Source organism: Macaca thibetana, chromosome 3 (assembly GCF_024542745.1).
Source record: "Macaca thibetana thibetana isolate TM-01 chromosome 3, ASM2454274v1, whole genome shotgun sequence".
Lineage (NCBI taxonomy): Eukaryota > Metazoa > Chordata > Mammalia > Primates > Cercopithecidae > Macaca > Macaca thibetana.
In genome coordinates, this window is record NC_065580.1 from 176,468,861 (window position 1) to 176,495,114 (window position 26,254).

Genomic DNA, 26,254 nt, shown 5'->3' on the forward strand with positions numbered 1-26,254 from the left:
TCTCAGGGTTACTTCTTACTGATTGGAGTTGAGTACATCTTTCAAATGTACAAGTCCTGAATCGCGTGGATTGTCTTCTTGTCTCTTTCATCTCTGACTGCCCACAGTTTAAGTCTTTTACAAATTTGTCTCTTTCCTGCGGTATCATAGCAAACACAGCTAGTAACAAAGCTAGGGACACAAATTTATGACATCCATTACCTATTTTTATAACAGACAACAGTCTTATCAAATATTTTGGCTTGAATACATGGATTGTCATTTGTGTAAACTTCGTTCAGGGTTTTCACACCACCTGTCAGTCAGCCCAAAGGCAGTCACTCCTATTGATTTTATATTGCTATGGTAGCACTCTTACTGTTGTATTAACTTCTGTATGAGTCCTGCAATTACAACAGTCTGAAAATATCAGCATTTTACAACAACACTTATGTCTCACTCATGGTACAATAAGGATGACAAGTTGGCAGCTGTGCCGCTTAGCTCTGTTCCCCCGTCTCTTCTCATTCTTGGACTGAATGAAGCAGCCCCTATCTGGAACATGGTATTCTGTCCTGGAAAAATACAGAACTAAGAGAAGGGCTGAGTCAGACCATGCAGTAATCTTTAAAAGTCTGTTCTGACATAAATATCACATTCACTCACATTCCATTGATCAAAGCACACTGCATGATAAAAAGCTAAAAACCACGGAGATAAGTGCATAATTTCTTCCCACAGAATGTCTGAAAAAGTTGTATGATAGTGGGTGGGAATGTATAAGTCTACTATGAGAGACTACTATGGTGCAATAATCTATTCAATCACTATTTCCTTCAATGTTATATCTCCTTATGTTTTAAATTTTGCATTCTTTTTTACTTCAAACTTTTGTTCCAGGTTAGTAAATATTGGCTTCTCGAATAGACTGTGACTACTTTGATGCTAACTCAGTATCTTCTACAACTTTTAGTATATTTCAGAGACTACAACACATCTATTTTCCATGAGGATTTATCAGTTGTATTCCAATCATGTTGGTGGATGAACTCAATATCCCTGAAGGATTTCTGCTTACACATCGAGGACCAGTTGTTTCTCAAATATTATGATTCATAAAACATTAGAATTACTATGTTCTTATCAGTTCCACAAGGATAGAGGTGAAATAAAAGTTAACTGATTTTTTTAGAAGCCTATATATATTTTTGTTAAAAAAAATTCCAACTGAAAATAGACTGTTTTTGTTTAATAACATAGAAACTATGTTTAGTAAAGTCTTGGAAAATATAAATAGTGAGAAAAATACATTAAGAAAATTCATGGAAAGATAACATAAAATATTTTACACCAAAACGTTTTTGCCCACAACGTCAACTATTTGCATTCCTATTACAAGGGAATATTTGTTTAGAACTACAGAAAAGCTTTTTTTCAATGATGTAACCATATGGATTTGTCGTACCTGACTTTTTATTGGTATACTTTAGCTTATGCATTCAAGTGATAAATTGTTGTTATGCATATAGCTTTGTACAGGAAATATTTTGGTCATATATGGATAAAAATGGAGTCCTTAGTTTAATAATTTAATTATCTAAAACTGAGCTACGTAGCAAAAAATGTAAACAATAAAAGAGTTTGTTAAACATAAAATTAGAAGTATAACAAAATAATGTGTACCACTTAGGAGATTTAGGCTAAAGTGACCTACCTGAGGATACAAGAGAAAGTATTACACGAAGAAATCGGCGTTGGAGCAATAGTGATGTACACCTGAACAAGGGAGGGGAAGCAGTTCTTATCCCTGATGCACGTGGCCCCTGCTGCTGTGTCCTGTCCTTCCCCTATTGGCTAGGGTTAGATCACACAGGCTGAACTAATTCCGATTGGCTAATTTAAAGAGAGTGACGGGGTGAGTGCTTTGGCGGAGCCGGGGGGAAGGGTGGAGAATGAGTCAGGGTGGAGCAGGTAGCTGGTAACCGGAATGAGTTGTGGTGGAGCAGGTGATCAGGTGATCGGAATGAGTCAGGATGGGGTAGGTAATCGAAAACGGTTGCTTTAGAGGAAGTTTAAAGTAGAAGTCAAAAAATTGCACATACTGACATACTGTTTCTTTGAAGAGAAATTTAGAATTCATATTTAACACTGCAACCTCCACCTCCCTGGTTGTAAGCCATTCTCCTGCCTCAGCCTCCGGAGTAGCTGGGACTACAGGCGCCGCGCCACAAAGCCAGGCTAATTTTTTTGTGTTTTTAGTAGAAACGGCGTGAGACCATGTCAGCCAGGATGGTCTCAACCTCCGACCTACGATCTGCCCGCTTAGGCCTCCTTAAGTGCTGGGATTACAGGCGTCAGCCACCAGGCCTCGGCCCCAACCCTGTCTTTTCTGTGGCATTTTTCTTATTTTTTCGGGACAGACAGGCGAACAGTGGCTCCTTGCCCCGCTGCCCTTCCAAGGGCCCCAGGCAGCAAGCTGGCCAGCTTTCCCCACCACTTACCCATGGCGTCTTCCCCTCTCCAGGCGCAGGGCTCCAGCTCAGTCCGAGCCCCAGAAAAGAAACAGCATTGAAAGGTTTCTCACCCTGGTGGAGAAACTCATTTGCATAAGAATAGAGGTTCTTCCCCCAGGCATCTTTCCAGCACTTCATTTAAGCTGTCTTGTTTTTGTTGTTTTCTTTTCTCCACCAGGTCAGGAGTTAACTTTTATGTGAGAGGCTTCCCCCTCCTTTTAGAAGTTGTTTTACTAGGTCAGGAGACCATCACTGTTTATATTCTCTGTAAAGATTTAATTATGAAAAAGGATTTGAGGTTGGTCTCAAGCTGTAGTCAGTTGATGTGCTTTGCATGTCTTTCTGTATGGTTCTGTCAGAACCAGGGCTACCTTTGGATGGAATGCCGGCACAGGACTCCATGGGCCCATTGTTCAAGCCAGTCCCGCAAACTGCTCAAGGCGCTGTTTGCTTAAGGGCACACTTTGCTGTAGGTCTCCATCTTGTTTTGTGTCCTCGGAAGCATGACCTGTAAGGACGTGGCAGTGCTTTCTTTTCGCCTCCGCCATTTTACAATGGCAGCCCAGGTTCAATCCTGGCTTAGAGAATGAGTCTTTTCTGGTTTGATATCTGTGTGAACTTTACCATGTGTTGATTCTCTTCCCCTCCAGGAGCCACCTTGAATTTTCCATTATATGAGCAGTTGGGAGGTTACTTTTGGTAAAGTTTAAAAGCCAGAACTATTGGCCGCTTGGCATGGCTGAAGTCAGGTAATAAGGGATTTAAAAGGATTTTCTTAAAGAGTGCTCAGCTTAATGAAAAGTGGATATCCAAATATTAGGTATACTTAAAAGGCCTTTATGTTTTTCTCTTCTTAGATCTTGCTTTGCTGGAAAAAGGTTTTTTCTCAGTCACTGGAAAATTCCATCCCTTAACACATGCACAGTAAGGGAAACAAATCAATGCGAATGCCTCAGAATAAGGGCCCACCTGCACACTAGGAGAATGGGTTGGAGCCACCAGGAGTTTGCGCCTTGTACAGAGGGGAGGAGCCTGGCCTCTCCTGCTCCTGTGTGGTGGCCTGTTATCCATTTTGCCTTGCCACTGTTAATGCACACATGAGAGGCCCTAAGGTAATTTCTGATGGACTCTTTGGGAAAAGCAGAAAAGATGCCACAGATTCCATTTTTGGAGAGACCTCTGTTTTCCTCACGGAGCCCCCAGAAATTAGAGGCAGATGGATCCCTCTCAAAATCTGTTTTTGTCTTCCGGCTATACCTGTTTCTTAGGCAATAGAAACCACATGCTTCCTTTGCCTTGCTCTTATAGGGCTCAACCCAGAGGCCAATAGTCCAATTAGCAGATTGGCAAATAAAAAATCTTATAGCTACTGGATCTTCTTCTGCCTGTCTCTGTAGTTATGTAAGTGTTGTGTGCATGGTGTGTATTTTAAAAAGCTCTAATTAATTGACTTGAAGGATAAGTGCTTGGATCTAATATTATTTAAAGGAAAGATAAAAGCTATGGTACCTTTTAGTTCATGTGACTTTAGTCTTTGAGAATGAAAAACAGGCTTAAAGATTATTGATAAAATGCACATGTCATCAAAATATGAATTTTTGCCTAGGGTTAAGGTTTGTTTTGAATTAGATAAGATAAAGCTAAAAGTTCAAACAAGTTTTAGAAGGTTTGTAAAAGTTAATATTGAAAAAGAAATTCTGTGTGCAAAATATTGACTGAATTCAAAAGGGTATTATATGGCATTTCCGTAAATTGAGAATTGAAATAAAAGCCCAAAACGGTTCTCTTAAGGCACTAATCTGCTCTTTAGCAAAATTTGTAATGGGTTATAAAAGGTTTTTGCTTTTTTAAAATTTCCCAGTCAACATTTTGGCAAAATAAATAACTTATGATACTCTGGAATTCTATCTCATAACCTCAAGTGTTTTAAGCCTCTAATATTTAAGGATCTTCCTAAAATCAAACTTCAGTTTCAAAAATTGTCTTTCCTGACCCCTAGTTTTTGGTTGCTACAGAGGGCCCATGGAGCATCTAGAAGATAGGTAAACAGGATTATTTGACACGTTTGGGTACATGGGATTGCCAAAATGATGTTTAATCTTCTTCAGGTTATATTTTAGGGAATAATATTAATATGTGTTCAAAATTGTATGGGATGTCTAAAATTCTAAGGTCTGAATATATGCTATCAATCACAATTAAGGTTGTTAGGTTAAGTTATTGTAAACCACAGAGATAATCAAATTTCTTTGTCAATCATGTTTCTGACTGTAACTATTGTAGATATTTTGTTATTCACAGAAAATTGTTTAATTTTATTCTCTTTAAAAGATGGTTTCTAATCAGCTATAGAAGTTTGACACGTGCTCTCCAATGCAGGTTTCTGATAACTTTAGAGATTGTGACATTGGAATAAAGGAAAAACGTACAGGACTCATGAAGAGTTGAAATGTTCACGAATATCAAGCAAAGCAAGAGTTAACTAAACAGACTAATATAAAACGGAAGTAATCTTTTTGACACTTGCTTGGAACATTGCTGATCCTTGTTTTCTTTTTTGGAGTCAAGGAAATTTATTTTGAGCTATGTATAGCATTTAATGATTGAGCAAGGTATACTCCTGTGAACAAAATTTAGAGCATGTTTGTCTCTCTCTCTGCCTGGCTTCTTCAGAATTTGGAAACTAGTTGTAAGTATTCCTAACTTATGGCAATATAGTTGTTTGCATCAGTATAATAAGAATCCATTTGCTTTTGCAACAGGATGCAATTGGAGAAACTGGTTGTTCTACCAAGGCTTTCGCTGGAAGGATATACTTCCCTTTGAGGAACCAAGCTCAACTTGCAGAGCTGATAAAACCCACCTGGAAAAACTGGCCTCCTACCTTGTCTACACAGTCTCCATACAGGGTTCCCAACCTGTGGTGAGTAAAGCACGCCACTTTCTAACAGGTCCAGGAACTCTATGTTCTTGGGACCTCAAGAAGAGTGGAGTTTACCCAATTTACAGGTATTTGAGAGTAAAATCCCATGGGTGGGTTCAGCTTCAGGAAGTCCTATGTGAGATTCTGTGTGGAACAGTGTTTCATCAAAGCCAATTTAAAAAGCCTATGTAGAAATAATTATTCTTGCTGCACTGTATGCAAATAATCAGGCCAAGTATAAGACTATAGTTTATTTTACAAACAGCTCAGTTCTATCATGATTTGTTTTTAACAAAGATGAGAACCGGAGAAAGAAATTATGTTTCAAAACGTATCATACATTTTTCGTTAAATTCTAGACTTATTAGCTGTTTTTAAGTTTTTGCCTACATTTTAGACTAACCCGGCTAATTCCTGTGAGCCAACCAGTGATCTCTGGCTGCAGTTCACAGGAACAAAAGGGATAGGTATTGTAAAAATTTGGATTAATATTTTAATTCTAATCAATTATTCTGCAAATCCAATCAGGTAATGGGAATAAATAAGGTGCCCATCACCCAGAGGTTTCCTTTTTAGGAAAGTAAGACCAAGGGAACTAATCAAAGCCAAGCCCTATGCACTCACATCTTAGCAAGCATAACTATAGCCACCAGTTACCTGGGCATGTCACAAGACATCCTTTTCTCTCCCTTGTTGGAGGATGACTCAATTCCACAGCCTCACCTCAGCATTTGGCTTATGTTAAGGAGTCCGTGCAACACCCTGAGGCACATTTTTGTCTCAAACTCAATTCCTAGCTTCAGATCAAAGCTCTAGGAAAACCTGGATCTGAGGGATCCAGAGGCAGATGATAACAGAAGTTAAAAGGTATAGCATAGGTGAGTATGACTAATTCCTGCCAATTGAGCCAAGCTTCCTGTTTTAAGGATGAAGTTCATGCTAGTATCTGTGGCATAAATAAGGTCTAGGGAACTCGAAGGCTACTGGCAGCAGAGGAGATAGGTGTACATGGGTAAGAGCAGATATTCCTATCTCCTAAGCTCCCCTGTTAACATAGATGAAAGCTGATTTGACACCCATGTGTGAAACCCTTGTCACAGTTGCTGGGACTCAGAGATATAAGGACAAAAGAAAGAAAGAAGGGTGCCTCACTTTTTCTCTCTCACATACCTCAGGTATTCACTAGGAAGATAAGGCAACCTGAGATGCCTCATTCCCCTCTTTCTACATGAGTAGCCATCCATCTTCAGTCTGTACCACTTTCAAATGCATCCTGCACCCCTGGGACTCCTTTGGAAAAAAAAAAAAATCTTTTTTACTTTCTCCTCCTCAGTTCTCTCTTCACAGATAGGTAATTGTGTCTCTGTACCATGGGACACTCACCTCAGATGCATCTTCCAAACTGGGAAAAGTTAATTTCCCAAACATTAAACTGGTTGACTTAGGATTGGGCTCAGGGAAAGGGGATCCAGAGCCTGACCTGCTGGCAAAAAGGGTAAAAGTGTTTTCTAATCAGTTTGGCTCTTGGACTCCCTCTCTCTGTGCAAAGTGGTAAAAGTCCTCAAGATTTTCAAGCAGTCTTTACCCCGATCTTGTTTAATTTTATTTATTTATTTATTTATTTATTTATTTAAGACGGAATCTCACTCTGTCACCCAGGCTAAAGTGCAGTGGTGCCATCTCAGCTCACTGCAACCTCCTCCTTCCAGGTTTCAGCAATTCTCCTGCCTCAGCCTCCTGAGTAGCTGGGATTACAGGTGCATGCCACCCATGGCTGGCTAATTTTTGTATTTTTTCTAGTACAGACAGGGTTTCCCCGTGTTGGCCAGGGTGTTCTTGAGCTCCTGACCTCAAGTGATCTGCCTGCCTTGGACTCCCAAAGTGTCAGGATTACAGGCATGAGCCACTGCACCCCCTTGTTTTATTTTGATACATGTTTTTTAATAACCCGGTTTGTCTCTTCTTGCCCTCAGGCCATAAAACTGCAAAGAATCATGCAACCAGAGCCTCGGCCAATGGCCTCTTTTGCTAGGGACCCTAGCATAGGCCTCTGAGGCAGCTCTGACTGCTGTTTTCCCAAAACAGTGTTCCTTTTCAGCAGGAAGCAGTTAAGATTGGTCTTCATCCTTATCCTTATTCTAACAGAAGTTAGATGTACTTCTTTAGATGGGGGAATGATAGAGGTAGGAGGCACATAGGATAACCTGCATAGGGTCTTGCCTAAACATGCCCATGGTGAAAAAATCTGTCCCTTAACATATGCACAGTAAGTGAGATAAATCAATATGGAATGGCTCAGACTAAGGACCCACCTGTGCACTGGGAGAATGGGGTGGAGCCACAGGAATTTGTGCCTTATGCAGTGGGGAGGAGCCTGGCATCTTCTGCTCATGTGTGGTGGCCTGGTATTCACTCTGTGAGGTGGGAGTCTGTTGGCAGGACCCCCTCTTTTTTCCTGAGAGCTTTCTTTTAATAAATTATGTTCTCCTCATCTTTTCATTGTCTGTGGGCCTAATTTTTCCTGGTCATGAGACAAGAACCCAGATATTAGCTGAACAAAGGAGCAAAAATTCCTGTATCAGATTGATTCTGTACATTATAATAAATTTGAATTGATAGTATATAAAGAATAAGGTGGGATATTGAAGAGATAAGTTTAGAACGCATAGGTAGGTACAACTCATGATTGGTTTGCAATATCATGTTGTAGAACTCAAAATCAACTATGTAAGATACAGGGATAAATATAGCTTTTACTGTTCAAACTGACATTACTCTTAGCAATGACATGGTTTTAGGGTTTATATTAATCGTTGATAGGTTTTTATTAATTCAATTAGAGTAAAGGTACTTACTAGTAATTTCACTGAAAAATGACAGTATTTAAGAATCTAAGAAACTTTAAGGTATTTAATAATCTGGTATGTGAGAATTGGAGGTTTTTTTTAAAATAAGAACTATACATTAGTGACCTCTATATGATCAAAGGTTAAACAGGTTCAAGAAGCTCCAAACTGAAGCAGAGTTGTTTAAAAATTTCCAAATAGCTCTTCAATTCATGAACTTGTCCCCCAAACCTTACAGATATGCCATGAGTTTTGCGGCAAAAGTTTTCTCTTATTTCAAACAGTTACACTTGAATCTAAAATGCATATATAGGAGAGAAGCTTTATAATTCATTCACACATATTGTAAACAATTTTCCCCATCTAAATCAGGGAATCACGTTTGCAATTGTGATTGAATTACCAACAAATGACTCAGCAGTTCTTGTAAGTGTGATTTTATTGAGTTGATGGCATTTCAGCCATGGAAAATTAGTACAATATCAACCTACCAGCATGTTAATGAAGTCTAATGCTGAAGACATCCAATCTCTTAAAAAATCAACAATGGAATTTTTTCTCAGCAGTTTTAAGTTTAATGGATTTATATGACTTGTTTAAGAAAAATAAATTGTATTTCTGTTAACCACAAGTCAGCATATTTAGTTAATTAAGTAAATAAAATCTTCATGATCATCTTCAAATTCTCCCCAAAATCTGTTTTAAAGAGTATAAATATCAAAATGTTTATTTCTTTTTAATTTTTTTCACAGCTAGCAGTGAATCTGATTTACAAACATAGAGCACAAACTTCTATAATAAAGCACACAGAAGGTGCCTAGTACACTTACTTTTTTGATATGAACCTTATTTTCTTGTACATTTCAGATGTCCCACCTGAGCTATTTATAAATGTTTTTTACTTTAAGGTGGTTAAGACCTTCTCTTATTAAACAAGCTAATCAGGCAAACACACACTTATTAAAAATAGAAATCAGGTGAAATATACTGGTTATGCAGATTAAATTTGCCCACCTGGTAAATAACATCATTTTTTGTCTTGTAAGTATAAGAGAGGCTGCCTGGTGATTCCACATTGCCAACCAAAATCTCACTGTGGGTTGATTTTTAGAGACAAATAGAAAGTGACTTGAAAATGTCTGTTATTTATAAAGCTAGAATAATTGTTATTTAGTTTTTTGTTCTTTTACCATTAAGTTTTAGAAATGATTTATTGAGATTCATTTCTGGATATTAATAAAACATATCCATTTTTGTATTATTTATAGGGACTGTGTCAAACTATTAATTTTAAGATACTACAACACTTTTATTCCAAGGCCACCATACAATGTTCATCTTTTAAAAGTTCCTTAATTCAAAACCTTTTATTTTATAGTAGACTTTTTAATTGATCATGTGAAATATACAATAGATATGCTTACTGTATAAGCATCTAATAATTGAAATTTAGAGGAAGAGTCAGATTGATTTAATCAGTAGAGAGTTTTTAAAATATAAATATAGGGAAAATGAGGCTTTTAAATTATAGGAAAATAAAGAAAGTTATGTGATAAATTAAATGATTAAAAATTTTTATTTCCTCAAGTTTCCATTTACTGGTTCAGAAACCAATTGCATCACTATCTTCTTTAATAGCTTTTAATTCTAATCCTTTAGTTGAATAGATCTATTTTTTAAGATAATTACCTACTCAACCTTTCTACTAGATAAAATATAAAGGCAAAAACCTCATCTCTGTAACAAATCTTTAGCAATGAAATCATACACATGATTCCAGTAATTTCTCTAGTCTAACATCTAATTATGTACATACCCATTACTTATTTCACAGAAGTGAATGTCAAGCTAATTGGGACTTTTATTAGACTCGTCATCCACATAGAAAATAAACTCTGGTAAGATTTGCTAGTAAACTGGAATGCTATCTTACATGGAAGGTTGAATGCATCCCAAGATTTTATTGTTTGAATTTGTTGGTACCATAGTGCAATCCTATAACTCTGTACACCCTTTTGACTTCTTCAACACTTGTGATGGTGAAGGCGATGAAGATTAGATGGAACCAATACATTCTCCGTGTTTCCAGCAAAAGCCTCCTTCTTCTTCCTACAATGTCGCCATGACAATCAGCCTTAGAAAGCATGGAAAAAAATCTTATTATGTCCTTTGTTTTTGCCTATCGGGTGTCATAAAACTCCATGAAATTCTGTTAAGTTTCGTTTCCTTGAAACACATATCTATATGTATCTTTGAATTGCTTAACCTGACCCCATTGACATTCACCCCACATTCTGAAATTCTTCCGTTGTATTTTTAAATCGCACGATTTGCTATTAAATAGTGAAATGTTTTTAGCCAAAAAATCTCCCCTCATCTTTCCCTCGCCTTTTTGTTCCAATGATACTTGGCTTTCATCTGAGATCGTGGTTTTCTCCTGAAGTTTTTGAAAAACTAAACCTGAAAGTGAACAATTACTTTTTTTGCTCCTCATTTCTTCAAATTTATTATTCCACCTGTCTGACCCCTCAACTTCCCCACTCTCCTCCCCATCACTGCTTTCAAACATTTATCATCAGATTTTACTACCCATCTCTCTCCTCTCTCCTTCTTTTTCTTTTTTGCTCTTATTTATAGATTCCTGTCCTTTCTTTCTTTTCTTTTCTTTTTTTTTTTGAGACGGAGTCTCGCTCTGTCACCCAGGCTGGAGTGCAGTGGCACGATCTCCGCTCACTGCAAGCTCTGCCTCCCGGGTTCACGCCATTCTCCTGCCTCAGCCTCCCGAGTAGCTGGGACTACAGGCGCCACCACCACGCCTGGCTAATTTTTTGTATTTTTAGTATAGACGGGGTTTCACCGTGTTAGCCAGGATGGTCTCGATCTCCTAACCTCGTGATCCGCCCACCTCAGCCCCCCAAAGTGCTGAGATTACAGGCGTGAGCCACCAAGCTCAGTCCCCAAAATTTATTTTAAGTTACGGGAGACACATGCAGAATGTGCAGGTGTATACACCTGTTATATTGTTACATAGGTATATGTGTGCCATGGTGGTTTACTGCACCTATTGACCCATCCTCTAAGTTCCCTCACCTCAATCCCCACTCCCCAACAGGCCCTGGTGTGTGATGTTCCCCTCCTCACGTCCATGCATTCTCATTGTTCAACTCCCACTTATGAGTGAGAACATGTGGTGCTTGGTTCCTGTGTTAGTGTCCTGAGGATGACGATTTCCAGCTTCAACCATGTCCATGCAAAAGACATGATATCATTCCTTTTTTATGGCTACATAGTATCCCGTGGTGTATATGTACCACATTTTCTTTATCCAGTCTATCATTGATGGGCATTTGGGTTGGTTCCATGTCTTTGATATTGTAAATAGTGCTTCAATAAACATATGTGTGCACGTGTCTTTATAGTAGAATGATTTATACTCCTCTAGGTATATACCCAGTAATGGGATGATAAATATCATCATCTTTCTTCAAAAACAAGACTTGGCTGGGCACAGTGACTCATGCCTGTAAACCCAACTCTTTGGGAGGCCGAGATGGGCAGATCACTTGAGGTCAGGAGTTCGAGACCAGCCTGGCCAACTTGATGAAACCCTATCTCTACTAGAAATGGAAAAATTAGCTGAGTGTGGTGGTGTATGACTGTAATCCCAGCTACTCAGGAGGCTGAGGCAGGAGAATCGCTTAAACCCAGGAGACAGAGGTTGCAGAAAGCCAAGATGGCGCCCCTGTACTCCAGCCTAGGTGACAGAGTGAGACTGTCTCAAAAAAAAAAAAAGTGAAGGCAAAGATGTTAAATACTTCATCTGAAATCTCAAATCATGCAGTCAGTAGTTGACATGGAATTTGGATGTTTGTGGTTTCCAGAGACCATGAATATAACCACTTGCCTTCCACAAAATATTGAAAAGAGATTGAACAGTTTGATAAAGAGTCAGGATGAATAAGGAAGATCATATTTTCTCCTGAGTTTCCAAAATTGAAAGCAAAATTATGTTGATTTTGACTCAGGAAAAAAGATTCTCAGTCTGAGTTCATTTGATAATGTTAGTCCATGTGCTGAGGTTACAAAGAAAAACATTACACTGTATTATTCTTTTTAGTCAATTAATTGTTACAAAGATGCCGATGACATTTTGAATGATGGTATCTGTATTTGAGGATTTACATCCAACTTATTTGCTCAAATTTTGCCATTTCTTATTTGACTTCAATCTTTTAAATTATTAAACATAAGATGACAATTCTAAAGAACAACACTGAGTTATAGCAAGAACTTTGGTGAAATGATGTGTGTTAGGGACTGTGGAACAGGTTGCCCTGAGTTTGAGATAAATTGATTAAGCTGGCCACTGTCATTAGTCTGCCTCCTAAGAATTACCAAATGTATTTCTGGGCAAGCACAAACTCCTTATTATAAAATGTGTGAGAATTTTTAGGCTTGTATGTAACCCCAACACTCCCAGATTTACAGTCACAAGTCCTCATGAAATATGGAAAAGAGAGACTCAGAACCCATCTGATGGCCAAGTGTGGTGGCTCATGCCTGTAATCCCAGCACTTTGGGAGGCCGTGGGAGGTGGATCACTTGAGGTCAGGAGTTCGAGACCAGGAGTTCGAGGCCAACATCGTGAAACCCTCTCTCTACTGAAACTACAAAACAATTAACCAAGCATAGTGAGGCACACCTGTTATCTCAGGTACTTGGGAGGCTGAGGCAAAAGAATTGCTTGAATACAGGAGGCAGAAGTTGCAGTGAGCCAAGATCTTGCCACTGCATTCCAGCCTGGGCGACAGAGTAAGACTCCATCTCAAAACAAACAAACAAACAACAACCCATCTGACAGAATGATGGTGGGAATAGAATGCCATAAAATATGGATCACAGGAAAACACAATGAGCTGCCTTAGAGAAAATTTGCCTATTAATGAGGAAGAATGCTGGGGTAGGGAGCTAGACTCAGCAGAGGGCCTGCATGCTAGAATGGAGCAGCCATTCTGGATAGAGTATAAGGTGGTTCCTGAACCTGTCAACATTCTCATCTCGGGAATCCTGGAAAGAATACTTCATGCTAAGATCTGTAACACCTGTGTAACTGTGTGGTAAGATCTTCTGCTTTCTAATGTTTTCCTACACTAGTCAAACATGGTAAAGGGAATTATTTTCCTATATTCTGAAGAGAGAAGTAAACCCAGGGATACAGAAGTGGGCAAAGATGGTGGTGAGCTCAAAGCTGTGACTACAGTGACTAATTTCTCTAAGGTTGTCAGAGATCAAGTACAGTTCAGTGAGGCTAAAACAACAACAGAAATACTCTTCGCATAGCAGATTGCTGCAGATGAATTAATACAGAATAGAAGAAACCAGAGTCAATAGCATGGTAAAAGAACAATTAGGTCAGAGATCTATAGGCCATCAAGCAGTAGGATTTTTTGAGAAATTTCTAACTTTGGGGTTTCCTGGAGTCCTAAGCAGAGTAATGGTGTGAGGTTTTTATTTTTGGAAAGTGGTGTACAGTGATCCAAGAATATTAGTGGCAAACATCTTAAGTGCCTTTTCTATGATTCTTAAGCATCTAAAGTGCCTTTTCTATGATTCTTAAGCAATCAGTTTTTATGGTACATTTGTTTACACCAAGTAAAATATCTGGTAGACATTAACGATAAAGAAATATTGATTCTTTCCCTCACAATTCTATAATCTATCCTATCTAAGTAGAAAGTAGTTTTAATGTACAAATTTTCACTAAATATGAGTTATATTGTATGAAGCCAGCCATTTTTCTTGGGTGAGAGAAATAAATTTTGTGTTTTATTGTTATTTGTTTTTGAGACAAGGTCACAGTCTGTCACTTAGGCTGAAGTGCAGTGGCATGATCATGGCTCACTGTAGCCTCAAACTGTTAGGCTCAGGTGAGTCTCCCACCTCAGCCTCCCGAGTAGATGGGACTATAGGCATATACCGCCATGCCTGGCTAATTTTTTATATTTTTTTGTAGAGACAGGGATTTGCCATGTTGCATGTAATAGTCTCAAACCCCTGGACTCAAGCCATCTGCCCCCTTCGGCCTTCTGAAGTGTTGGGATTATTGGTATGAACCACCATACTTAGCCTAGAAATAAATTTTGGTTGTCTAATGCATCCTCTACTTTTTTCTCCACTAAAAGCCAGAATTCCATTTAGCTAAACCAACTACATAAATCCCCACCATGGTTTTGTAAACTCTACTTACTTATAGTTAGCTCAAATATAATAAAAATTGTCAACTTTCTACTTTCTTTTGTAGCACGTAAACTTGTCTTAGGAAGTAAATTTAAGGATTGTTTTATTTTTCCATTACTAACTGTTTGTGAAAACCCTTCTACAATGTCAAAATAAAGACTTTATTGAAGAAAAGTGAAATAGAAAGGTACTAAAAAGAAAAATAAAGTTGATGGATTAGCTTAGTATTTCCCAGCAGAAATGTTTTATTCTCTTATGCTTGGTAGTTTCTTATCTCAGTGGACTATACCTCTAGTTTTTATCAATTACCTTAGGGGCACTTCTCTACAAATACATTCTATTCTATAGACTCTTTTGGCAGACCTCTCTGTTACCTTTGGCTCTTTATCTCTGGATTCTATCAGAAGCTTTCAAGACAGCTGTTTTGCAGCCAACTCTGGAAACCTAAGCACTAGACTGTTTCAGATCTTTCTTCTGTGAAATAGCTACGGTTCCCAAGACACCTATTTTAAAAGCAAACACCATTTTGTAAGGAAAGGGAAGTCTCCCTGATTCGCTCACAGTAAGAAAATTTGTACGAATTTTATTTCTACTATCTTGTATTCTTTCATAAAATTCCTGTGGAGATATATATATATATATATATATAGTTTTATATATATATAGTTATATATATAACTATATATATATAGTTAGATATTCTATGATATTGATCTTTGTTGCTAAGTTTTTAAAGACAGTATCTTCTACTCTTGCAAATGAGTAGCATTTCAAGAAATATATGTTTTCATCAGACAGGGATTCTTAATCTGGTGTCTCAAGTCATTCAAGGGTTTTATGAAATATAGAATTCTATTAGGCATTAAAAATAAAGAATTTTATTAATAGAATGTAGGTATATATTATTTTAATGAACTTAGGCTTATTACCCTTTGAAGTTATTGTGGGATTTTTTTCTTTCCTTTTTCTTTTCTTTTCTTTTTTTTTGTTTCCTTGAAAATCGAAGCGTTGTGGGAACTCTGTATTGAACTAGTCTATTGGTGCCATTTTTCCTACAGCGTATGCTCAGTTCATGTCTCTGTGCCACATTTTGATAATTCCTGTAATAGTTCAAACATTTTCATCATGAAAATCACCTGTTATGACAAACTATGATCAGAGAACTTTGATGCTTTATTGTAATTTGCGGGGGGGAGTCTCCACAAACTGTGCCTATATAATGTGGCACATTTAATCGATAAAGGTTGTGTGACTTCTGACTGCTCTACTGACTGTCATATCCCCCATCACTCTCCTTCTCTTCAAACTACTCTATTCCCTGAGACACACAACAATATTAAAATTGGGTCAATTGATAACCATACAATGGCCTCAAAATGTTCAAGTGAAAGGAAAGACACACTTCTCACTTTAAACAAAAAAGTAGAAATGATAATAAAGCTTAGCGAGGAAGGCACATCTAAAGCCAAGATAGGCTGAAAGCTAAGGCTCTTGTGTGAAACAGCCGATTTGTAAATGCAAAGGAAAAGTACTTGAAGAAAATTAAAAGTGCTATTTCAGTTACACGCAAATGATCAAAAAGCAAAACAGCCTTATTGCTGATATTGAGAAAGTTTTAGTGGTCTGGATAAAAGATCAGACAAATCACAACATTCCTTAAAGCCAAAGCCTAATCCAGAGCAAGGCCCTAACTCTTTCCAATTTTATGAAGGCTGAGAGAGGTGAGAAAGCTTCAGAAAAAAAAAACAAAACTGGAAGCTAGCAAAGATCAGTTAATGAGGTTTAAGAAAATAAATTGTCTACATAAGATCAAGGTGAAACAGCAAGTACTGATGTGGAAATTGTAGAAAGTTATTAAAAATATTTAGTAAGATAATTGATAAAAAGTGACTATTCTAAACAATATATTTTCAATGTAGATGAAAATAATCTTCTATTAGAAGAGGATGTTATCTAGGACTTTCAAAGCTACAGAAGTGAACTCAATGCCTGGCTTCGAAGAATAGGCTGATTCTCTTGGTGGGGTAATTAATGCAACTGCTGACTTTAAGTTGAAGCTAATGCTCACTGACCATTCCGATAATCCTAGGGACCTTCAGAATTATGTTAAATTTACATATCCTGTGTTCTAGAAATGAAACAAAGTCTAAATGACAGCACATCTGTTTACAACGTGCTTTACTGAATGTTTTAAGTCCACAGTTGAAACCTCATGTTCAGAAAAAAGATTCCTTTCAAAATTATACAGCTCATTGACAATGTGCCTGGTTACCCAAGAGTTCTAACAGAAATGTATGACGAGATTGTTGTTCTTATGCCTGCTAACACAACATCCATTCCGCACTCCATGACCAAGGAGAAATCTCTCTGTTCAAGTCTTATTTTGTGAGATTATAGCTGTCATAGATCATGATTCCTCTGATGGATTATAGAAAAGTAAACTGAAAGCCCCCCAGAAAATATTCACCATTCTAGACACCATTAAGAACATTAGTGATTCATGGGAGATAGATTCATATTGATATTTACAGGAGTTCGGATGATGTTGATCACAACCCTCTTGGATAACTTGGAGGACTTCAAAACTTCAGTAGAGGAATTAACAGCAGATGTGGTAGAAATAGCAAGAGAACTAGAATTGACAGTATAGCCTGAAGACGTGAAGGAATTGCTGCAATCTCATTCTAAAATTTGAACACGTGAGGAATTGCTTTTTATGAGCAAAGAAGGTGGTTTCTTGAGACAGAATCTATTCCTGGCGAAGATGCTGTGAACATTGTTGGGATGACAACAAGGGATTAAGCATATTCCATCATGTAGTTTGATAAAGCAGAGGCAAGATTTGCAAAGATTGATTCCAATTTTGAAAGAAGTTCTTCCATGGGTAAAATGCTATCAAACAGCATTGTGTGTCAAAGACAAATCTTTCCTAAAAGGAAGAGTCAATTGATCTGATAAACATCATTTTTGTGTTACTTTAAGAAATTGCCACAGCCACACCTACCTTCAGCACACCATCCTGATCAGTCAGCAGCCATCTGTGTTGAGACACTCCATCAACAACAACAACAACAACAAAAAAGACTCAATGAAGGTTCACATGATTATTAAATAATTTTTATGAATAAAATATTTTAAATTAAGGTATATACATTTTTAGACATATGCCATTGTACACTTATTAAACGACTGTATATTGTATACATGAGTTCTATTTGCACCAGGAACCAAAAGATTTGTGTGACTTGCTTTAGTGAGATATTTGCTTTACTGAGATAGTCTGGCACTGAATCTGCAATATCTTCCAGGTATGCCTGCATGAGTTCATAAACTCAGATGGGCAAATAATAAAAACATTATACATTTGCTTTCTCTAGTCTTCAACTGAAATTTAACATCTTTTTAATTTCAGTTATAATTGAGGATAACAGATCACAGCAGTATTTGGAGTACTTTGTTACGAATGAAAATCATACATATTTTCCTTGTACTATCCCATTAGAGATACTGTATATACATGTAATTTTGCATTCATCGCTACTTTGCAATCATGATTACCAGACTGCATCTTGCTAAAACATATTAATGGGCTTAACAGTGAGACACTCATATTAGTATAACATAAAAATTTATAAATTATTTTGTATATTTATTTCAACATATTTGTAGGTTTTTTCTTAAGAGTTTATTGTAAGGATTTAAAAATATTCTGAGAAGGGCATGAAAGGTGTCATACAACTGCCAAAAGAGTCCATACAAACAAACTCAAAGAACATGCAGCATAAAACTTTAGAAGTCTAAGCAGTCTTAGATTCTTGATATTCTTAAAAAATTTTGATGATAACAAATATCTTCATTCATATGGTGCTTCTAATTAAGAAAGGCTTTTCATATGCTGTTGTTCATTCAACAAATATTCATTGAGCATCTGTCATATGCCCAGCATTATTCTAGTGACTAGAAAAAAATGGAGTGAACAAAATCGAAATAAATAGACAATATTTGCCTTTGCCATTATGGATTATAAGTAAAATGTAAAAGCAAATAGTATAATAAAGTTAAAGGAGTCATGACAATTGATTCTAACACATTATAAAGCTGCAATATTTAAGATAGTGTGGCATTGACAAAAGGATTGAAGCTTAAAACAATGGAACAAATAGAAATTCCAGAAAGAGACCAAGTATATTTAGTCAAATAATTTTTAATAAAGATGCAAAGGAAATTTTAATGAAAATTCAAATGGAAATATGATAGTCTTTTCAACAGATGGTGCTGAGAAAATTTGATCTCAGTATGGAAAACTAAAAAGCATTGACTTGACCCATGTCTTTTATCAATTTACTCAAAATGCATCACAAAATTCAGTGGGAAAGTTAAGACTAACATTTCTAGAAGAAACCATAAGCCAAAACTTTGTGTAAACTTGCAAGCATATTGATATTTCATTGTAATTCCATATAGGTTAATGATATTGAACCTCTTTTTTAAAAACTTATTTGCAATTCATATATCTTTTTCTAAAATCAACTCTCTGTTTAAATATTTTGCCCATTATAAATTGAACTACTTTTTGTCTTATTATTGACTTTTGAGAATATCTTACGTATTTTGGTTAGAGGTTCATGTTGAAATTTGTTTTGTAAATAATTTACTCCAATCAATGGCTTGTCACTTTATTTTTTTAAGGGAGTCTTTGAAGAGATTACCTATTTTTTTTTTTTTTTCTAGACAGAGTCTCGCTCTGTTGCCCAGAGTGGAGTGCAGCAGCCCGATCTCGGCTCACTGCAAGCTCCGCCTCCCGGGTTCCCGCCATTCTCCTGCCTCAGCCTCCCGAGTAGCTGGGACCACAGGCGCCGCCACCTCGACCGGCTAATTTTTTGTATTTTTAGTAGAGACGGGGTTTCACCATGTTAGCCAGGATGGTCTCGATCTCCTGACCTCGTGATCCGCCCACCTCCGCCTCCCAAAGTGCTGGGATTACAGGCGTGAGCCACCATGCCCGGCCGAGATTACTCTTATTTATTATTTTTCAAAATTGTTTTGCCTATTATAATTCCTTTCCTTTTCTGGATAAAATTTAGAATCCATTTATTGTTTTCTAAAAACAAAAGCCAAACAATTTTTTGTAATTTTATTGTCTTTGAATTGAATGGATGGACAAGTTACAGAAGAACTGCCGTCTTAAAAATATTGAATTTTCAAATCCACAAATACGTTTTATTTAATTCTCTCATCGATGTTTCACACTGTACAATTTTGAATAGAAGTGGTAAGAATATATAGAATGATCATCTTTGTATTGTTTCTGATCTTTGTATATAAGAATTCAGTCTTTCATCATTACATATAATATTTGTATAATATAGTATTTGTATGTTTTTGGTAGATGGCCTTAGTTTTTTTTTTTTATTAGGATAATCATGACCTCATTAAATGAGGTGAATATTATTTCCCTTGCTTGTATTTTCTAGAAGAGTTTTTGGGAAATTTGTATTATTTTTTCTTTTTTTCTTTTTTTTTTTTTTTTTTTTGAGACGGAGTCTTGCTCTGTCGCCCAGGCTGGAGTGCAGTGGCGCAATCTCGGCTCACTGCAAGCTCCGCCTCCCGGGTTCACGCCATTCTCCTGCCTCAGCCTCCTGAGTAGCTGGGACTACAGGCGCCCGCCACTGTGCCCGGCTAATTTTTTTTCTATTTTTAGTAGAGACAGGGTTTCACCATGGTCTCGATCTCCTGACCTTGTGATCCGCCCGCCTCGGCCTCCCAAAGTGCTGGGATTACAGGTGTGAGCCACCGCGCCCGGCCTTTTCTTTAAAATTTGGTGGAAAATGCTTTGACAGCATCTGAGCCTAGAGTTTTCTTTACAGAAAATATTTTAATAATTAATTCAGTTTCTGTAATAGGCTTATGACTGCTTACTATACCTATTTCTTCTTGAGTGAGCATTGGTAATTTTTGTTATTCAACAAATTTGCTCTTCCACCTCAGTTGTCAAGTTTAGGATCATTAATTTTTTCTCATAGTGTATTGTTATACTTCTAATGTGTCTTTATGACCTGTAACAATGGCCACTATTTCATTCCTGGTATTGGTGATTTATGTATTCTTTCTTTATTGTTTTCTGTTTAGGCTAGGGGATTATAAATTTTGTTGATCTTTTCAAATAACCACATTTTTAAAAAAAAATTTTCTCTACCATTTTTCTTTTACAAAATTAATTTAGTTTATCTCTTTTCTTTATTATTTGAATCTTTTCACTTTATTCTAGTGTAATTTTCTCTGCTTTTTAATGTTTTTTAAGGTGAACATTTAAACCTCTATTTGAGAAGTTACCTTTCCTCTTTTCTATTGTAAACTTTTAAGGCTGTAACATTTTCCCTAAACACTAAACTAGTATTGTTTGATATGTTGTTTTTATTCTCATTCAAATATAGTATTTGTCAATTCCCCTGGTGTCTTTCTTTTTGACAAATCTGCCATTTAAAAATAAATTGCTCAGCTTCTAAATTTGAGGGGATTTTTTCAGATTTCTGGTACTGAATTCCAGTTTAATTCTTTTAAAGTTAGAACATCAATTGCTCTAATTTTAATTATTTTGACATTTTTGAGGTTTTGTCTGGCTGACAAAACCATCTATCTTTTAAATATGATCTGTGTGGATAAAAATAATATACACTCTGATATTTTAGAATGAGTATGGTATAAATATTAGGTCAATTGATTGAGAGCATTGTTCAGGTCTTCTATATTCTTTATTTGGTATACCAATTACTAAGAGTGGAGTGTTCACGTTTTCAGTGATAATTGTACATTTTTGTATTTCTAATTTCAGTTCTACCCATTTATAAAGTTTAAAGTTTTTATTTGTGAATTAATCTTTTTTGTTATGTAATGTCGCTATTCATTCCTAATAACATTCCTTGTTCTAATGTCAAGCTTGTCAGTTAAAAATTTGCCTCTATGGCATTCTTTTGTTATTGTTTGCATGGTATTTGTTTTTTTTTTCCTTGTACTTTAATCTTGAATATGTCTTTGTATTGAATGTGGCTTTATTTATCTGATTTGACCATCTATATTTTTAAATAGTTGTATTTAGACCATTTACATTTAATACAATTTTTGACATGGTTGGATTTAAATCCACCATCTTGGTAACTTCTTTCTATTTGATTGTTTTTTTTCCATCCCCTGACCTCCATTAAAATATTTTTTCTCACTTGTGGATTAGTCATGTGTGTTTGGTTATTTTTTATTAAATATTATTTCCAATATTTCCTTGTTATTTGGACCCACATATTTTCTTTGTGAAAACAATATTAATAGTTTCCTTTGAATTTACAATATCATCTTTAATATTACAGCCTTTCTTCAAATAATATTATGTCAATGTGCTTTTATTGTAAAACCTCATAGATTTCTATTTCCAATCCATTTATTCCAATTTTGTGCTATTATATTCACATATTTTAATTTTAACTATGTTATAAAGCCACATAATACACAACCATTTTCCTTTAGAACATCAACTATATTTAACAGTGTTTCTCAGTATCGGCATTACTTACATTTTGGATCATGTAAGTCTTTATTGTTGGGAGCTGTCCTGTGTTATAATACTACATATAGTTTAGTGACACCATCTCTCGTCTCTACCCACTAGATTCTAGCAGCACCCCCTACTCTCCAACGTAAAAATAAAAAGTGTTTACAAAGATTTCCAAATGTGCCCTGAGGGGCAAAATTTTTCCTGCTTGAGAATCTCTGTTTTAGAGTCATTGAACATAAGTAAAACAAATATTTTTATATTTACTTTTACATTAACAGTTTCCGAAGAGTTTCATTTTTTGTTTGTGTGAATGTGCTTTTTAGTGGGGGGGTCTGGTGTCCTGTTTTTCTCTTCCATCCTTTCTCTTCTCTGTCCAATTACATGCAGATTATACTGTGTGTTTTTTGTCCCACAATTCTTTTATTTTAGATACTATATTTCTCATGTTTTTGTTTGTGTAATGTATATTGCTTTGGCTTCCAGTTAAGTAATTCTATTCCCAGTAATGCTGATGTGTGTGTGTGTTTGTCTGTGTCTGTGTCTGTGTTTTGGCTAGCATCCCCATTTCACCATTTTAAATATCTTTTCTGTATCTTTTGAAATTCCCCATGTATTTTTCCATGCTGCACTTGGTACTTTACCATATTAATAATGGTTATTGTAAATTGTCTCTCTGTGAATTCCAACATGGGGTCTTTCCTGAGTCTGGGTCTAGTGATTGCTTTGTCCGTTAGTAATCCTTTTTTCTTCCTTTTTGTGGTTTAATTATTGCTTATTTTGTTATGGAATGTCAAATATTATATGTGGAATAGTAGAAATTGACTTATGGGTTCAAAGGAAGCTTTAATTTTGTAGTGTAAATGGCGTTTAATTGTTTAAGTGGGAATGATGCTCTTTTCAGTTTTCTACATCGTAAACAAATGTGGAACCAAAAAAAAACCATGTTGAAGATCATAGCAATATGATCAGATTTACATTTATGTTAAAAGATGACACTGCTGTATGGGAACTGTCAAGTGTAACCTGAGAACATCAGTCAGTAAGGAATTGTAATAGTTCAGGCAATAGTTGAGCATGTGAAGAGTTGTTAAATTCATGACATAATATGAAGAAAAAATATAATATGATTTTCTCATGGATTAATGTGTGTTGTGAAGGAAAGGAGTCAAAAACAAAAATCCAGGTAAATGTCCCAAGCAATTGATTAAATTGTGGTGACATTTACTGAGATATAAGATACTGAGTAAAGAGCAAGTATCCCCCAGGAGCAAAGAAAGAGGAAGAGTGGTTCATTCATTCATTTATACACTAAATAATTGTTACAATTTTATTGTATTTGAAATCCTAGGGGCCTTCTAAGTGTATAAGAAATATCATTCTTATCCTTAAATCATGAGGGATATAAAGCTATAAGCAAGAAATAACAATTTAGTCTGACATATTAAAGGACAAATGAGATTCAGCATATTATGAAAACACTCCAGAGGAATGCCAATCTTACATGACTCAAAATATTTTCCCTATAAAGTGTGAGGATTATAACTAAAAGCACAAAATTAAAATGCTCACTCAAGCACTTAAAAGTTAAAACATAAAACAAAAATTAAGGATGACATTTCCCTACTTTATGTTTTAAATACCTCCTATTGTCTAGGATTTATGTATCTTAGTGTTAACACACAAGCCTCTTATATACTTCAAGTCTCTAAAATTATTATCCTTTCTCTCTTCTACACTTTTTCATGTGATTTCTCCTCTGGCAGAAGTGACTTCCCCTCCCACATCCCCAATATGAGGTACCATCTGGTAAAATCCTACTCAACCTTAAATAATCAACTCAATTATGACCTCCTCACAGAAGCTTTCTTGCAACACTGCAGGAAGAGTTGGCATACTCTCCCTGTCTGAAATTATTTTCTGTAGCCATTTTTTTCTTTATATTTTACTTGTTCACTTAATTGTTTCTACTTTAGACTCTTAAATCCTCTGATTTTTAAATTCATAGCAGTGTTCAGCACAGATAGATCAGATTATAAATATTTCTAAAGTGAATAAAGGCATAAATGAACCCATCTATTTGTAAAACAAATGAATTTTTGAACTATTCATTAGAGAAAACACAGGGGCTCTTGAGCATTTTCTTATTCTTATAAATGAATTATCTTTGACTACAGCTAGTCCAAGATTACTTAGGATGTAAAGAGACTACCACAGAAGTATTGACATTGATATGCTTGACACAATCAAGATTGTTTTAAGGAAATTCTATGATGTTGTTGTATGAATGTGCTTGTGTCTGTTGCCAGAAAAGAAGGTGAAATGTTGGTAAGCAGGGAAAATATGTTTGGGAGGGAAGGACAGAAAATAGGGAACATGAAAATAAGACTCTAGATTTTCTGAGGGAAGAAATATATCTTGATCATTTTTTTCTATCACCAGTGTCTGACAGAAGAAAGAGTTAAAGATAAATGGTACAAAGACGATACTAATGACTTTCACATCTCTTAGTACTTCCAAAGCAAACTACTGTCTTTCCACTATCTATCAAACTATAATATTGTTTTTATTTTTGTATTTATTATATGTCATCAGGATAATAAGCTATATCCTTCTTATATAAGCAGGATAATAAGCTATACATGTAATAAGAGTTCAGGTCACTTTTATATTAATAGCAATAATACATTTACCTATTAGCACGTCATAGACATTCAGTTATGCACTGCTAATAAGGTTAGACATGCCTGTATTAGTTGAATGTGAGAAATGTATCATATTCTCGTACTACCTAGTTCACAGTATCCAAATAAAATGTTATTAAAGAAAATCTTATGCCATTTTAATATGCAAAAATTATGCCATAAAATCCTTTAAATAAGATTCCACAGGAAATTTAAACCATTGAATGAAGGCTAACGTGCCTGTTTGTGTGTGTGAGATAGTGAGAGACAGAGAGAGAGGGTGTGTATGTATGTGTGCCCTTGAGGCAGTTCCAATATCCCCCACAAATGTATCTGTATACGTTTGTGTATTCATATATATACACATAAGATACATATGTATATACAATTATATATACTATCACAGATACATTCTTGCACAATAAGAAGATTCAAAGTTCAAATATAATTTCCTAAAATAGTTCCAGAGATACTTATCAACGTTTAAATAATTGTTAAATCAAATCAAGCATAAGCATCCCAGAAAAGCTGCCAGACTTTCTTTTGTCATCTCCCTGGTAGTTTCCCAACTGAAGAGGAAGGTGTTCCCATCAACTACTGGGACAACTATGGTCGCTATATCCCCCTAAAGAACTTTCACTTTTCCTTTGAAAATGGCGGCTTTAAGCTCATGTTTTAACCCACATCTTAAAAATGAATTCTTAAGGCAAGGCGTGGTGGCTCATACCTGTAATCCTAGCACTTTGGGAGGCTGAAGCAGGCAGATCACGAGGTCAGGAGTTCAAGACCAGCCTGCCCAACATGGTGAAACCCTGTCTCTACCAAAAAATACAAAAAATTAGCTGGGCGTCATGTCAGGCACTTGTAGTCTCACCTACTCAGGAGGGTGAGGCACAAGAATAGCTTGAACCTGAGAGGCGGAGGTTGCAATGAGCCGAGATCGCGCCACTGCACTCCAGCCTGGGCGATAGAGCTAGACTTCATCTCATAATAATAATAGTAACAATAATAATAATAATTGTAAAAATAGGAATTACAAAGTACTACATTAATTACCTTGAAGACTATAATTTTATATAGGTGCAATTTTAAACATAGGGGCCAGTTATACCATATGAACCCTTCCATCTCAAACAAAATAGAAACTTTACAATTTTTTACAGGGCAAGTAAAAATTATTGCTATGTTCAAAAATACATTTATTTTATTTCCAGAGTTCCCTATGAAGTTTTCTGCCCATATCTGTTATTTTAAGTGCTAAGAAAGACCAAGCTCTTCCAGAAATTTCAGTAATTTGCTTTGATTCCTTATGGAAAAAAATTCTATGGTTTGTGTACAAGAGAAGAGAGAAAGTTCTACAAAGTATTCGCAGTTGCCAAATTCCTCATAATTTCTAACTTGACAGTAGGGGCAGACTATTTAACTCTGTGTGTGTGTGTGTGTGTGTGTGTGTGTGTGTGTGTACCTCTGTCTGTCTCTCACTCTTTCTGTGTGTCTCTTTCTTTGTGTGTGTACTAAAATGGGACAGT